The sequence below is a fragment of the Vulpes vulpes genome, chromosome 1 (assembly GCF_048418805.1).
Source record: "Vulpes vulpes isolate BD-2025 chromosome 1, VulVul3, whole genome shotgun sequence".
Taxonomy (NCBI): Eukaryota; Metazoa; Chordata; class Mammalia; order Carnivora; family Canidae; genus Vulpes; species Vulpes vulpes.
The window spans coordinates 7,522,286-7,537,107 of NC_132780.1; the positions used below are offsets into that span (position 1 = coordinate 7,522,286).

A 14,822-nucleotide genomic window follows, 5' to 3' on the forward strand; every position below is an offset into this window, starting at 1 on the left:
GTGTGGATTCAAGTCCTAGTGCCAATGCTGGGAGATTCTGGGCCAACCCAGCAAACTTTCCTCCTGGGCATTAATTGCCTCACCTATAAAATGGAATTATGGAGAATGAAGTGACTTAAGGTAAAGTCCGGGCTTACTAAGGTAGCAGGACTAGTGGAGACGGGTGTGGGTATCCTGTTATTGTTAATAACATTACTAGTTATAAATTGACACAAGCATCTGACCAACATCTACATGGCTGTGCCCAAACCTCACAGAGGGAAACATTCTTTTGTTGTAAATTACTTTCAATTATTTCTCTTTTATATGTATTATTATACTGTAGTACTGAGATATATTTTTAAAGTCACATTTATTGAGGTATTTATATAAAATAATATTCACCCTTTTTAGTATACAATTTTGAGTTCTGACAAATGCATACAATTATGTAATCACCACCACAATCAAGACAGAGCACATTTCCCTCACTTCCCAGAATTTCTTCCTGTCCCTTTTTAGGCAGTCCTGCTCCCTACTTCCAGCCTCTTACAGTCACTAGTTTGATCTGATTCTTGTCTCTATAATTTTACTTTTTCCATAATATTATAGAAATATACATGTATCCATATGTATGTATGTACATATGTATGTATGTCCTCTTGAATTTGACCTCTCATTTTATGATGTATCTGGGATTCATCCACATGGTTGTATAAGATACAGATGGAAAATAAGCTGATGAAAAGATGCTCAACATCATTAGTCAGGAAAATGCAAATTAAGACTGTGATGAGATACTACTACATACTTACAAGAATGGCTTAAAAAATTTTTTTTAAATAGTACCAAATGTTGTCAAGGATGTAAAGCAGTGGAAACTTTCATGTGCTACTCTTGGAAAGGTAAAGTAGTTTACCCACTCTGAACCAAAATTGGTAAGTTCTTATAAAATTATCCATATTTAACCTAGAGAAATGAAAAATTATGTATGGATTGAGTTCACAGAAACTATATTCAGTTGCCAAAAGATTGGGAACAATCCAAATGTCATCAGTGCGTGAGTAATTCAACAAACTGTAGGACATCTATACAAGGGAATACTACTTACCACAAAAGGGAATGACTTATTGACACAAGCTACAACGTGGATGAATCTCAAACGTATTACATTTTACCATGTAATAATTTAAATTATATTTGATAAAAGATTATTAGATATTAGATTATAAATATAGATAGGTTTTATAATTTTATATGTGCATATCATTACAAACTATAGTAATATTGTATATTTACAATATATAGCACACTATAATATTTATTGTATATTCCTTATAATAAAATGTTTATTTTATATGATATATGTATTGTGCAATTATTGAATTATGTAATTTTATATCAAACTTTCACATAACACTTAAATTATTTGTGTTTTTACATGTTTACATTTAATGTTTATATTGTAAAATTATAACTATAATAAAAGGGAGCATATGGTCTGGAGAGCCTGCAGTTGTAGCTGGTCAGCATTTTTATTGTCAACAGCTAAACCCTGGGTTTTCTTAACATCAAGGAATCTTGTTCTACTTTGCCCAGCTGTGTTCTCTGAGAGTACTCTGCTTCCCCAATGCCCATGCAGCTTGCTGTCCTTTCCATTCTTTGGACAACCCTCTGTGACACCCCCCTCCAACCATTGTATGTAAAATAACACTTCTTGTGATCAACTTCCTATTTTGTACTGTATTTGTGTTGCAAGTACCACCATCTGACCTGATACTAAGTGTTTCTGGGTTTGGTTTATCATTCATTACTCCCCACTGGACTGTCAATCTCATGATGCTCAGACTTTGTCTTGTTCCTGCTGTGTCCAAGGCACCCAACATAGCACTGGCACAAATTAGACACTTCGTATAATTTTTTTTTTAGATTTATTCATTCATTTTAGAAAGCAAGCATGTTCAAGTGGGGGATGGGCAGAGGGAGAGATTCTTCAAGCAGACTCCCCACTGAGCATGGAGCCTGAGGTGGGGCTCGATCCCATGGCCTGAGCTGAAACCAAGAGTCAGATCTCAACTGACTGAGCCACCTAGGAACCCCTCCATATAGTGAATGATAGTAATAGCAATAGCATCAAGGCTGACCAAATGCCCCACATGGAGTGAGCTAAACTCATGATGTGGCAGTGAGGGAGGGACAGTAGGTTGGTTACATGTCCTCTAATTCAAGAGTTAATGCCCCTCCCCATACCTCAGAACACTTAAGCCCTAATCCTTCCTCATCCAACCTCAACCACTCCATCCTTCCCCTCCCCAGTGTATCTGACCTATATCCTTCTCCATTGTCCCCAAGATCAATGATATGTTGTTTCCTTACTCAGCCTCCTAGTTGCAGTGGGCAGGCCATGTAGAGTGGAGAGGGACAATAGTAGGGAACTGACAGGGGCCATCCTGTCAATGTCTACCTCATCACTTCTGTATCTCATCATCCCATGTCACCAGTGGATATGAAACCCTGGGGACAAGAGGAAGGTAGCAGGGCTAAGGCTTTCCAGCCCCAGGCACTGTGCTGGACAATAAATATGACACAATGTGGCAGGTGTTGACCCTAGGCAAGGTGTGGGTTAAAGTCACGATTGCCATGGCCGCTTGCCCTAATAGGATAGGGCCCTTCACCCTCAGCCATCAATTGGGGTACTGGTGCTGGTGTGACTATTACCTAATTATATTATATCCCACCCCACTTCCTATGCCATACATCATACTATACTGTACGTAATACCATACCAGTTTTTAACCATTTACACAATTCCATAATTATATTGATTGTATTACTGAAGTATAATTAAATAATTTATATCAAAATTTGTCGTTATTTATACTATGCCTGTAATTATTAAGATATAATGAATAACACAAACTCTGATGCTAGGAAATCCTGTATCCCTTCTGCTTTCTGCCACCTTCAGGTCTGTGTTTGCTATCATTGTGTTAATATATTGCAAACTTCACCTCTAAAGGTGAAGTTCTTTTCCCCCCCTCCATGAAATGAGCTCAATTAGGTTATTCCTTTAACAATATTATGATTGTGCTATTTTAATATTTATTATAATGGGCATTGCTATTAAAACAAAAACTGGTGTTCTGTTTCCTTCTGTGAAATAGGACAATGTAAGTACTACTTTAATACGATAATTTTAATTACATTAAGGTAATGACTATAATTGGTGTGCCTGGTTGGCTCAGTTGGTAGAGAATATGACACTTCATCTCTGGGTCATGAGTTCCAGGTCCATGTTAAGTGGAGAAATTATGTAAAAAGATAAGACTATAATTAATGTCAATTCTGAGAACCGATGGTATGTTCCATTACACTCTGGAATGGCAGGTTTATAATGTGCTGCTGACTACATTATTTATCACTATGTAACAAGCTACCCAAAACCTAGGGCTTAAAACAACAATAAACATTTATTCTCTCAGTTTCTGAGGGCCAGAAATCTGGGAATAGCTTAGCTAGGTGGTTCTGGCTTAGGAACACTCATGAGGTTATAGTCAAGATATTGTCTAGAGTTGCAATCATCTGAAAGCTGATTGAGGCTTGCGGGATCTAATTCCAAGCCAACTCACATGACTTTTGGCAGGCCTTCATTCCTCATCACATGGGCATAGGGTTCTTCAGTGTATTCACAAATAATGGTGGCTGAATTTGTTATATATTTGATTTTTGGTCAATCCTATTCATTGTGGAAGAGGTTTCAATATCTGGAAGCAAGATATCATTAAGGGAAATCTTGGAGACTGGCTACCACACAAACATTGTGATTATTTGCATTTACATTATATTATCATTACAACTGATACTACTATTAGGAGTCATAACAATCTTGTAAACCAGAGGGGGAAAGTCCATATAATACAAGGCTTAAATGACAGAACCCAGTACACAGTACTAATAGTGATTGATGATGATGATGATAATGATGGCAGCAATTTCATTAAGCATCCAGGGGGATCCCTGGGTGGCTCAGCGGTTTGGCGCCTGCCTTTGGCCCAAGGCATGATCCTGGAGTCCCAGGATCAATCCCCACATCGGGCTCCCTGCATGGAGCCTGCTTCTCCCTCTGCCTGTGTTTCTGCCCCTCTCTCTCTCTCTCTCTCTCTCTGTGTGTGTGTGTGTGTGTGTCTCTCATGAATGAATAAATAAAATCTTTTTTAAAAAATTTAAAAATAAAAATAAATAAAAAATAAAAAAGCATCTGAATGCACCAGTCCCTAGTCTAGGCACTTTATAATAAATCAATCCACACAACAATGCTTAAGATGAGCTGATTATTATTCCTATTTCACAGATGAAGAACATGAGTCCTAGAGAAGTAAAGGAACTTGCCCAAGGTAAAAAGCTAGTAAGCACAGGAGGATTCAAAGCCAAGTTATTTAGCTACAAGATACATTATGTTAATCCCCATGCAATGCTGTCCTTCAAAGGCCATCATTAGTATAATCATTTATAGTCTTAATTATAGTCTATATAATTATACTTTGGTTTTTACTATAGTGTGGTTGTAATACTTCTCTCTGAATAGGCTGGTCATTCCTATAACCCTACTGCATCCCACAGAAATAATAAATCATTAACATCATTATTATTATCTTAATATTATAACTATGCCTCTATAAGAGTGATTAACACTTCAGTCTTAAATGGTTTGGCTTCATTTCTTCATATACTGTGACCTGTGTGTCTTTCCCTATCTAAGCTTCATGTCAACATTTAGTGACCCATGAAGTCAACAGAAAGAGTAGTAGCTCTATGGGGTCCTATTAATCAAAGTCTCCTCTGTCTTAGCTCAGCCAGCTATAACAATATACCATAGACTGGGTGAGTGGATTAAACAATAGAAATTTATTTTCTCACAGTTCTAAAGCCTGGAAGGTCCAAAATCAGGGTGACAGCTTTGATGGGTTCTGATGAGGGCTCACGTCCTACCTGGCTGCCTTCTCATTGTGTCCTGATATGGTGTTTCCTTGGTGCATGTGCATGGAGAAAGAGTGATCCTGCCCCTCCTCCTCTTATAAGGCTACCTACCAATCCTATTGGGTTAGAACTCCATTCTTATGACCTCATTTAGCCATTATTGGCCTCCTAAAATCTCTGTGGCTAAATACAGTCACATTGCAGGTTAGAGCTTCAACATATGAATTTTAGAGGGACACAGTTCAGTCCATAACACTCTCCAAAGGACACTCCTTTTCTTTGAAATCTGTGGTGCTAAATATAACCATCAGGTGGTAGACAGTACTTCTGATTATATAGCTTTAGCATCAGAAAGATTGGTATTGCCTTTGGTTTAGGAAACCCCTGTATTTCCCACTTTGTAACTCAGTTCCCATTTGAAGAAGCACTCATTCCAAATGCGGAATAAATTATCTCCTTGGACAAGCTGGAAACTCCACAGAATCATTTTTATTCTTCTGAAGTATTTAAAACCAGGAGAGACAGGGGTGCCTGGGTGACTGAGTTAAGCATTTGCCTTTGGCTCAGGTCATGATCCTGGAGTACCGGCATCAAGCTACATGTCAGGCTCCCTGTTCAGTGGGGAATCTGCGTTTCCCCTCTGCCCCTCCTCACCCTGCTCATGCTCTCTAAGGGCTCCACATCTGGCTTCCTGCTCAGCAGGAAGCCTGCTTCTCCCTCTTCCACTCCCCTTGATTGTGCTGTCAAATATATAAATAAAATCCTTAAACACACACACACACACACACACACACACACACACACACAGGTCAGCTCGGGTGGCTCAGCGGTTTAGTGCCGCCTTCAGTCCGGGGCGTGATCCTGGAGATGGAGTCCCACGTCGGGCTCCCTACATGCTTCTCCCTCTGCCTGTGTCTCTGCCTCTCTCTCTCTCTCTCTCTCTCTCTCTCTCATGAATAAATAAAATCTTTATTTAAAAAAATAAACACAGGAGAGAGCTTTAAATTAGAGCAGCTAGCTGAGGACTGGGAGGCTTATCTTCTCTTCCTGACAATAAGGCCTTCCTTAGAATGACTACATTCTATAGTGAGCATCTTTTGCTAGCACTGCTGATTCCCAACACCATCAGTTCATCTTAATGCTCAGGAACTCCTCTACCTACTTTATATACAAACTAAGCAGAATCATTTTAACTTATTTTACCTCTTGTGGGTACAAAAAGGGGAGGTGCTAAAGTCATCCTAATGCCTTGCAAAGGAGATTCACAAGTATTCACACCCTGGAGAGAATGCAGTTCTGATTTGACCCATTATTCCTGAGGCAGGGAAGGCAGAAGGTCAAGGTCAGAAGCAGTTCAGAGATTAGGGGTAACACACACCGGAAAATAGCATTAACCTCCCATAGCGAGATGCCTCCTGATACTGTTTTGTTGGCACAACATGGACATGGATGCTTTCTTGACATTGGTAATCATATGTTGCTCTGGAAGCTATAGAGATGAAAGGACATTTTCTGTTTCTTATCCTGTTGAGAATTCCCTCACCAGCAGTAGGAGGGCCTACAATTACTAAACTTGAAACACAGAAATTTCACAGTGAACGTTGAGGGCAAAGGGAACTCCCCAAGCCGTTTAAACTGTGAGGTGGCATAAAGAGGATGCGCACAGGAAGAACCATATTATTTTGGGGTTCTCCAGGATATTTTAAAAAGTTATTATAGCTGAGAAAACTGATATTGGTCTTCACTACTCATATCCAAATTATCTGGATGACTTTTTAATACATTGATTTCTGGGCCCCACCACCGGTTTCTGATTCAGGAAATGTGGGCTGGGGACTAAAATCTGAATTTCTTAGAGGTTCTCTCTCAAGTGATAGTGATACTGTATGTACTCAGATGACACTGTGAGCAACACAGACCTAGGTCAGTGGTTCACTCAAAGTCACAGAGCTTAGTCAAAGGTAGAGATGGAAACTGAAGCCAGCAAGTTTGAGTCTAGAACCTAAGGAATATTTAAGAGAGGATGGATGGCAGAAGTTGAACAAATATCCTCCTACCCAGAGGCCTGGTTAAGACTGATCCAAGAAATCTTTCCTGGTCCCGTGGACAACTCAGTGAAATTGAAGAACATGTCTGGAGCAATCAGTTTTGAGGGGGTAGGAGGACACTGGAAAGAAACAGTTGTATGTGGAAAAAAAAAAACATAACTATACTTAGAATAGATGGATGTAAATCTTTGCAACCTTCAATTAAGCAGCAGTTTCTTAGGTAACATCTAAAGCACATGCAAACAAAAAAATAGGTAAATTGGACTTCATTAAAAGTGAATACTTTTTTTGAGTCTAAGGACATGATCAAGAAAATAAAAAGACAACCCACAGAATGGGAACAATATTTTCAAATCCTCTCTCTGATAATGAGTCTAGTGTCCAGAATATATAAAGAACACTTACAACTCAACAATAAAAAAACAACACAATCTAAAACCAAAGAATTTGGGATCCCTGGGTGGCGCAGCGGTTTGGTGCCTGCCTTTGGCCCAGGGCGCGATCCTGGAGACCCAGGATCGAATCCCACATCGGGCTCCCGGTGCATGGAGCCTGCTTCTCTGCCTATCTCTCTGCCTCTCTCTCTCTCTCTCTCTGTGACTATCATAAATAAATAAAAAATTAAAAAAATAAATAAAACCAAAGAATTTGAAGACATTTCTCTAAAGTAAATATACAAATGGTCAATAGCCCATGGAAAAATGCCCAACATCATTAGAGAAATGCAAAACAAAATCACAATGAAATACCAGCTTTGTACCCATTAGGATATCCATTTGAAAGATAAAGGAGCGGCACCTGGGTGGTTAAGTAGTTTGGCGTGTGCCTTTGCCTCAGGTCATGATCCTGGGGTACTGGGATCAAGTCCTGCATCAGGCTCCCCACAGGGAGCCTGCTTCTCCCTCTGCCTATGTCTCTCCCTCTCTCTCTGTATCTCTCATGAATAAATAAAATCTTGAAAAAAAAAGAGAAAAAGGAAAATAGTGTTGATGAGTTTGTGGGAAAATTGGAACCCTCAACAGATTGCTGGCATGGGTTTCATATACCTGTTGGCTATTTTTATGTCTTCTTTGCAGAAATGTTTATTTAAAACTTAACCCATTTTTAAATAGAGGTATTTGATGGGTTTTGTTTCTTTGTTTTGCTATTAAGTTGTAGGATTTCCTTATATTTTTTTTTCTTAGAGATTAACTCTTTATCTGATACGGTTTGCAAATATTTTCTTCCAGTGCATAGATTGTTTTTCACTCTGTGGATTATTTCTTTTGCTGTCATAAACTTTTTTTATTTTTTTAAAGATTTTATTTATTTATTCATGAGAGACACAGAGAGAGAGAGACAGAGACATAGGGAGAGGGAGAAGCAGGCTCCCTGCATGGAGCCTTATGCAGGACTTAATCCCAGGACCCTGGGATCCCCACCTGCGATGAAAGCAGATACTCAACCACTAAGCCACCCAGGTGCCTTGAAACTTAAATTTGATACAGTCTCACTGGTCTGTTTCTGCTTTTGTTGCCTATGCTTTTGGTATTGTATTCATGCTGTGAATCTTTTCCTCTGTGATTTCTAGTTTTAGTTTCGGAACTTACATTTCAGTTTTTAATCCATTTTGGGTTGATATGTATGGTGTAATACATACGTCCAATTTCATTCTTATGTGGATATCCATTTTTCCTAACACAATTTATTAGAGACTGTCCTTTCCCCATTGTGTATTCTTGCCATCTTTGTTGAAGATCAACTGATCTCATATGTGTGGATTTAATTCTGGGCTTCCTGTTATGATCATTTGATGTATAAGGTCTGTCTATATGTCTTTTTACCAGCCCATACTGTTTTAATTAGTAAGGCTTTTAAATATATTTTGAAATCAGGAAGTGTAATATCTCCAGTTTTGTTTTTCTTTCCCAAGATTATTTTGGTTATTTGGAGTGATTTTTAGAATTGTATTATAAGAAAGTAGTCCAGTTTCATTCTTTTGTGGGGAAGCCCAGTTTTCTCAACACCATTCATTGAAGAGACTGTCCTTTCCCCGTTGTATATTCTTGACTCCTTTGTTGTAAATTAATTGACCATTTACATGTAGATTTATTTCTGGACTCTCTAATCTGTTCCATTGATTTATATGTCTTTTTGTATGCCAATACCATATACAGGTTTGATTACTATAGGTTTGTAATATAGTTTGGAATTAGGAACTGTGATGCCTCCAGTTTTCTTTTTCTTAAGATTGCTTTGGCTATCTGGGGTCTTTTGATTCCCTACAAATTTTAGGATCATTTGTTCTATTTCTATGAAAAATACCATTAGAATTTTGATAAGGACTGCACTCAATCTGTAGATTGCTTTGGGTAGTATGGAAATTTTAATATTAATTTTTCTAGTCCAAGAACATGGAATATCATTCTGTATATTTGAGTCTTTTTCATTTTCTTTAATCAATGTCTTACAGTTTTCACTATACAGGTCTTTCACTTCCTTGGTTAAATCTATTCCTAGGTATTTTATTCTTTTTGATATCATTGTAATCGGGATTGTTTTCTTAATTTTTCTGATAGTCTGTTAGTGTATAGAAATGCAAATGATTTTTATAAATTGATTTCGTGTCCTGCAACTCTACTAAATTCATTTATTAGTTCTAAAAGTTTTTGTGCTGAAATCTTTAGGGTTTTCTATATATAATCATGTCATCTGCAAATAGTGATAGTTTTACTTCTTCCTTTCCAATTGAATGTCTTTTATTTCTTTTTCCTAATTCCTTTGGCTGGGACTTCTAATATACTGAACAAAAGTAGTGAGTGTGGGCATCCTTGTCTCTCCCCTCAAATTCCTAAAGCCTATAGTGGAAAAACCTGAGTCATAGGGGAAAATGTGATATCTTTTCAGGTTGGATCCTAACTTTATAACCACCTACCCTTTGTGTGCTTTCTTTGCTTATATTTTCTCACATTTCAAAGGGGGAAAATACTTTTTTCCCTGATGATTACCCGCTAATCTGTATTTGTCCTTAGTTTTCAGTAGTTTGACTATGATGAATCTAGGCATGGTTTTTATATTTTTCCACTTGAGTTTCTCAGGGATTCTTGAATTATAAATTTGTGTTTTCATTTCTTATTAATTTTCATACAGATCTGTAAAATTTCACCTATTATTACTTCAAAACTTTTTTATATTATCCTACAGGTAATTGAGAATATTAATTTTTAAAAACTGTTTATTCTCTTTCCTTCAGTTTAGACTATTTATACTTTTATTTTAAAAAGATTTTATTTATTTACTCATGAGAGACACAGAAAGAGGCAGAGACACAGGCAGAGGGAGAAGTAGGCTCCCTACAGGGAGAAGCAGGCTCCCCACAGGGAGCCCAATGTGGGACTCGATCCCAGGACTCCAGGATCATGCCCTGAGCCAAAGGCAGACACCCAACTGCTGAGCCACCCAGATGTCCCAAGGGGCAAAATATCTTAAAAGGCTTCTGGGGGAAATAATGAAAAAAGATGGAGGAAAGAAAAGATTGATAATTTATATATTCTTTAGGATTTTCTATGAACACAATGATAATACTTTTTTTCTTTCAAATCACTGCACCTTTTTTTCTTACCTTACTGAATTAGTAAGAATCTCAATTACAATATTAAATAGAAAGCTTGATAGCAAGTATCTTTGTCTCATTCTTAGATACCAAGGGAGACCTTTTACCATTAAGAGCTGTTTTCTCTAGGAATTTAAGACACACCTTTATGGGACTGAGGAAGTTCCATTTTTGTTTTTGCTGAAAGGATAAATTCTATGAAATGTCTTTCCTCCATCTATTTGTGTGATAATATAAGATGATTCTACTTCATTAATGTGCTAAATTACGCTGATTTTCAAATGTTAAACCTACTCTGCATTCTGACGATATTCCCAACATAGTCGTGATATATTATCCTTTTCATATATTGTAGGATTTTTTTTTAAGACCTTATTTATTTATTCATGAGTGACACAGAGAGAGAGAGAGAGGCAGAGACACAGGCAGAGGGAGAAGCAGGCTCCATGCAGGGAGCCCAATGCAGGACTCGATCCCGGGTCTCCAGGATCACACCTTGGGCCGAAGGTGGCACTAAACCGCTGTGCCACCCAGGCTGCCCCTATTGTAGGATTTTTAAAAAAAGATTATTCATTCATTCATTCATTCATTCATTCATTTGAAGGGATAGCACAAGTGGGCAGAGGGAGAGGGAGAAGCAGGCTCCCTGAGCAGAAAGCCTGATACATGGCTCGATTTTAGGACCCTGGGATTATGACCTGAACCAAAGGCAGACGCTTAACCCACCGAGCCACTTAGGCACCTCGGATTTAATTTATTATTTTGTTTTGTACATTCATTTTCATCAGTGAGGATGACCTATAAATTTCTTTTTTCTTGAATGTCTTTATAAAGTTTCAGTATCCATGTTTGTGTCACTTCATAAAATAAATTGGAGTGAGTTCCAACATTTATCAATTCTCTTGAGACTCTGTATGAGTGGGTTTTTTTCCTTAAAGCATTGGTAGAATGAAGTCACATGAGCTGGAACTGTCTATTGGAAAGGCTTGTAGTAATGGATTCAATTTCATTACTACGTAGGACTCTTCACATTGCCTATAAATTATCCCCCAGCAAAGTTGGTTTACTGTATATTACTAGGAATTTGCCTGTTTCATATAAATTTTCAAATGTATTCATTTAAGCTGTATATGAAAGCCTTTCATTATCTTTTTAATGTCTGCAGGATTGAGAGTGACCCAATTTTCGTTCTTGTTTTCTTTGTATTCTCTCTGTTCATTTGACAGAAGTGAAAAGTAAATGTGACTTGTTATATAAGGAAAAATAAATGTAGCATTTTGACACAAAAATGAATAAATGATGTGAGAATCAAAAGAAAAAAAAATTAAAGTTCCCTGCTGCCTAAAGCCCATTGATAAGACCTTGAAACAGGTAGAGTGACCCTCCTCTAGGAGCTCAACTATCTGGATGTTGACATTTTGCTAAGGGCAAAAACACAATCTTACTAGTTCAACCCTCCAGGATCCTGTAAGTCTTATTTAATATATAAAAATTCCTTTAAAAACTTCCTTTATCTCTACCCCCCAAGATATATGTTGGCAATCATCCCCCAAGCATATGGCCCACTAATATACATCTGAAGGGTTTCATGACTAAGGTTTTACTAGACAGTAAGTAATAAGGTACTTTTTCCTAACAATAGCTAGCCTCTTCAAGGTTCTGAGAATCTTGCTTCCAAAATTCCTTAGAGACTTATGTTCTCCCTAACCACCCCTCAACTTGAAAGTATATAATCAGTCACTCCTCACAACTCCAGTGCAAGTCTTTCTGCCCCTGGGTCCTGTCCCCATGCTTTAATAAAACCACCTTTTTATACTGAAGATGTCTCAAGAATTCTTTCTTGGCTGTCAGCTCCAAACCCCAACATTTCCTGCATCAATAAATAACCTAGAACTACATGCAACATGCAATGGGTGAATCACACAATGCTGAGCAAGAGAATTCAGACATAAAGAGTATATACTGTGGGACAGCCCCGGTGGCTCAGCGGTTTAGTGCCTGCCTTTGGCTCAGGGCGTAATCCTGGAGATCTGGGATCCGGTCCCGCATCCCATGTCAGGCTCCCTGCATGGAGCCTGCTTCTCCCTCTGCCTGTGTCTCTGCCTTTCTCTGTGTCTCTCATGAATAAATAAAGAAATAACTTTTAAAAAGAGTATATACTGTGTAATTGCATTGATATAAAATAAAAAGTTTGCCAAACCAATCTTTGCTGTTAGAAATTTGGATAGTGATCATTCTTGTAGAATGAAAAAGAAAACAGAAGAGAGCATGAAGACATATTTTGGGATGCTGGTAATATCCTTTCTTGACCTGGATATTAGTTAAATAAATGGATGTATTCAGTTTCTGAAAATCCATCCAGGGGTACTTAGACTATATGTGCTTTTAGGTATGTATACTACACATAAAAGAAGCTACTATTAAAAAATCAGAAGGACTTCTGCTTTTTTGCTCCAAAATGGAAAGAGCCTGTAAGTGATCACTACTATTGTCACAGCAAGAAAAGAGCTAAGGAAACTGAAAATTTGTAATTCTTATTTCCCACAGAGAATTGAGGTCCCTGGGCAGACAAATGATCTTGAGAACTGGAGAAAAAGGAAAGAGAAACACAGATAACCTGAAGGAGAAGCTGCTAGAGCCAGGGACTGGTAGGAATTGATGAGTTGTTAGAAACGGAGTGTGGACCAGCTTCAGACTTAAAAACTCTTACCGGCCCCCACTTTCTTGAGTTTGACCTCTAAGAACACCATCACTTTCTCAGGATAAAGATCAGAGGAGATTCCCCCAGCAGAGGGAGGGGAAACTAACCTTTTTGAAATATTTAGGTATTCTGTTGCTCACCTGCCCTCAAGGGGAACTAATTTACCAGTGTTGTGCCCAAGATTGCGAATCCCAGAAACCACCACCAAGGAGCCGACACCGATGCAAGCACATGAGGGTTTATTAGCAAGCTTGAGCTTGGGTCCAAGTATACCCGTCACAGGGGAACAGGGACTTGGACCCCCGAGGTGGGTCACAGCTGGATTTTTATGGGCTGGTCTAGGGGATTTCCAGTAAGGGTCGGGGGAGTTTCTCAAGCTCTTAGTTCTTCATTCTGATATGGAACTTTCCATTAAGGGCATGCTCTGAGGTTTTTCTTGGAACTGACTTGGGCTAGAAGCCACAGTTGTTATTCATCTAGGGCCAGGGGTGGGGGACATTTTCTGAATTTCTTGGGTCCCACACCAGGGACCAACCAATGTGGAGGAAAGGAAATACCCAGCCCCTTTAGTCCTCCTGTGTCACCTAACTGGTTGAGGGAGGAAAGGATCGGAGAAGAACTTGTGCAGATCACAGCTCAGGGTCACCGGCAAGCCGAGAGACTAAGACCTAAAATTCTTCCCTACCTCTACACTTGCTCTACATCAACATGATTCTTGTATAAAAACAGGGTTAGAGCTGGAAAAAAAAAACAAAAAACAAAAAACAAAACCCACGACTATCTCAATTGATCAGAAAATTATATGACAAAATTCAACACCCTTTCGTCATAAAAACATTAAACAACAAAATCCTTGCTAGTTATTTTTGGATATCGACAGACTGATAGCAAATTTTTACATGGAGAGGCAGAGGAGAACAACCAACACACAATACTGAAGGAGAACTAAGTCGGGGTGTGACAAATGAGCATCCAGTCAAATCTTAATATTTATATAACATTTCACTCTTTGGTTATGCTTGGAAAAGCTCTTCGTTTTGTTTTGTTTTTTTGGGGGGGATTAAAGTTCATTTTATTTTTATTATTGTTACCAAGTTGATGATTTTCTTAAAAAGACACAAATACATCCAACGTACCTATCTTCAAGCGATAGAAACCACAATTTACATTGGCTCAGGCAAATTGGGATAATAGATACATATTTTGTGAAGGTACATTAACTGAATTTCAGGAAGAATCGGGGTAGAATCTGTCAGAGATGATCATCATAGAAATCTATATCTCTCACATATTCTCTTTTATTTATATATTTTTCTTTATTTTTAATTGGAGTTCAATTTGCCAACATATAGCATAATACCCAGTGCTCCTTCCGCCAAGTGCCCCCCTCAGTGCCCATCACCCAGTCACCCCCCCCCCCCCCGCCCACTTCCCCTTCCACTACCCCTTGTTCATTTCCCAGAGTTAGGTGTCTCTCATGTTTTGTCACCCTCACTGATATTTCCACTCATTTTCTCTCCTTTCC

At 38.4% G+C, this 14,822-nt stretch overlaps 1 protein-coding gene across 3 annotated transcripts in view; it reads right to left on the reverse strand.

Annotated features, from left to right (window-relative positions):
* The window catches only part of LOC112928509 (uncharacterized), a 123,202-nt gene that overhangs the window by 66,596 nt on the left and 41,784 nt on the right, over window positions 1-14,822 (reverse strand). The window lies entirely within an intron of this gene.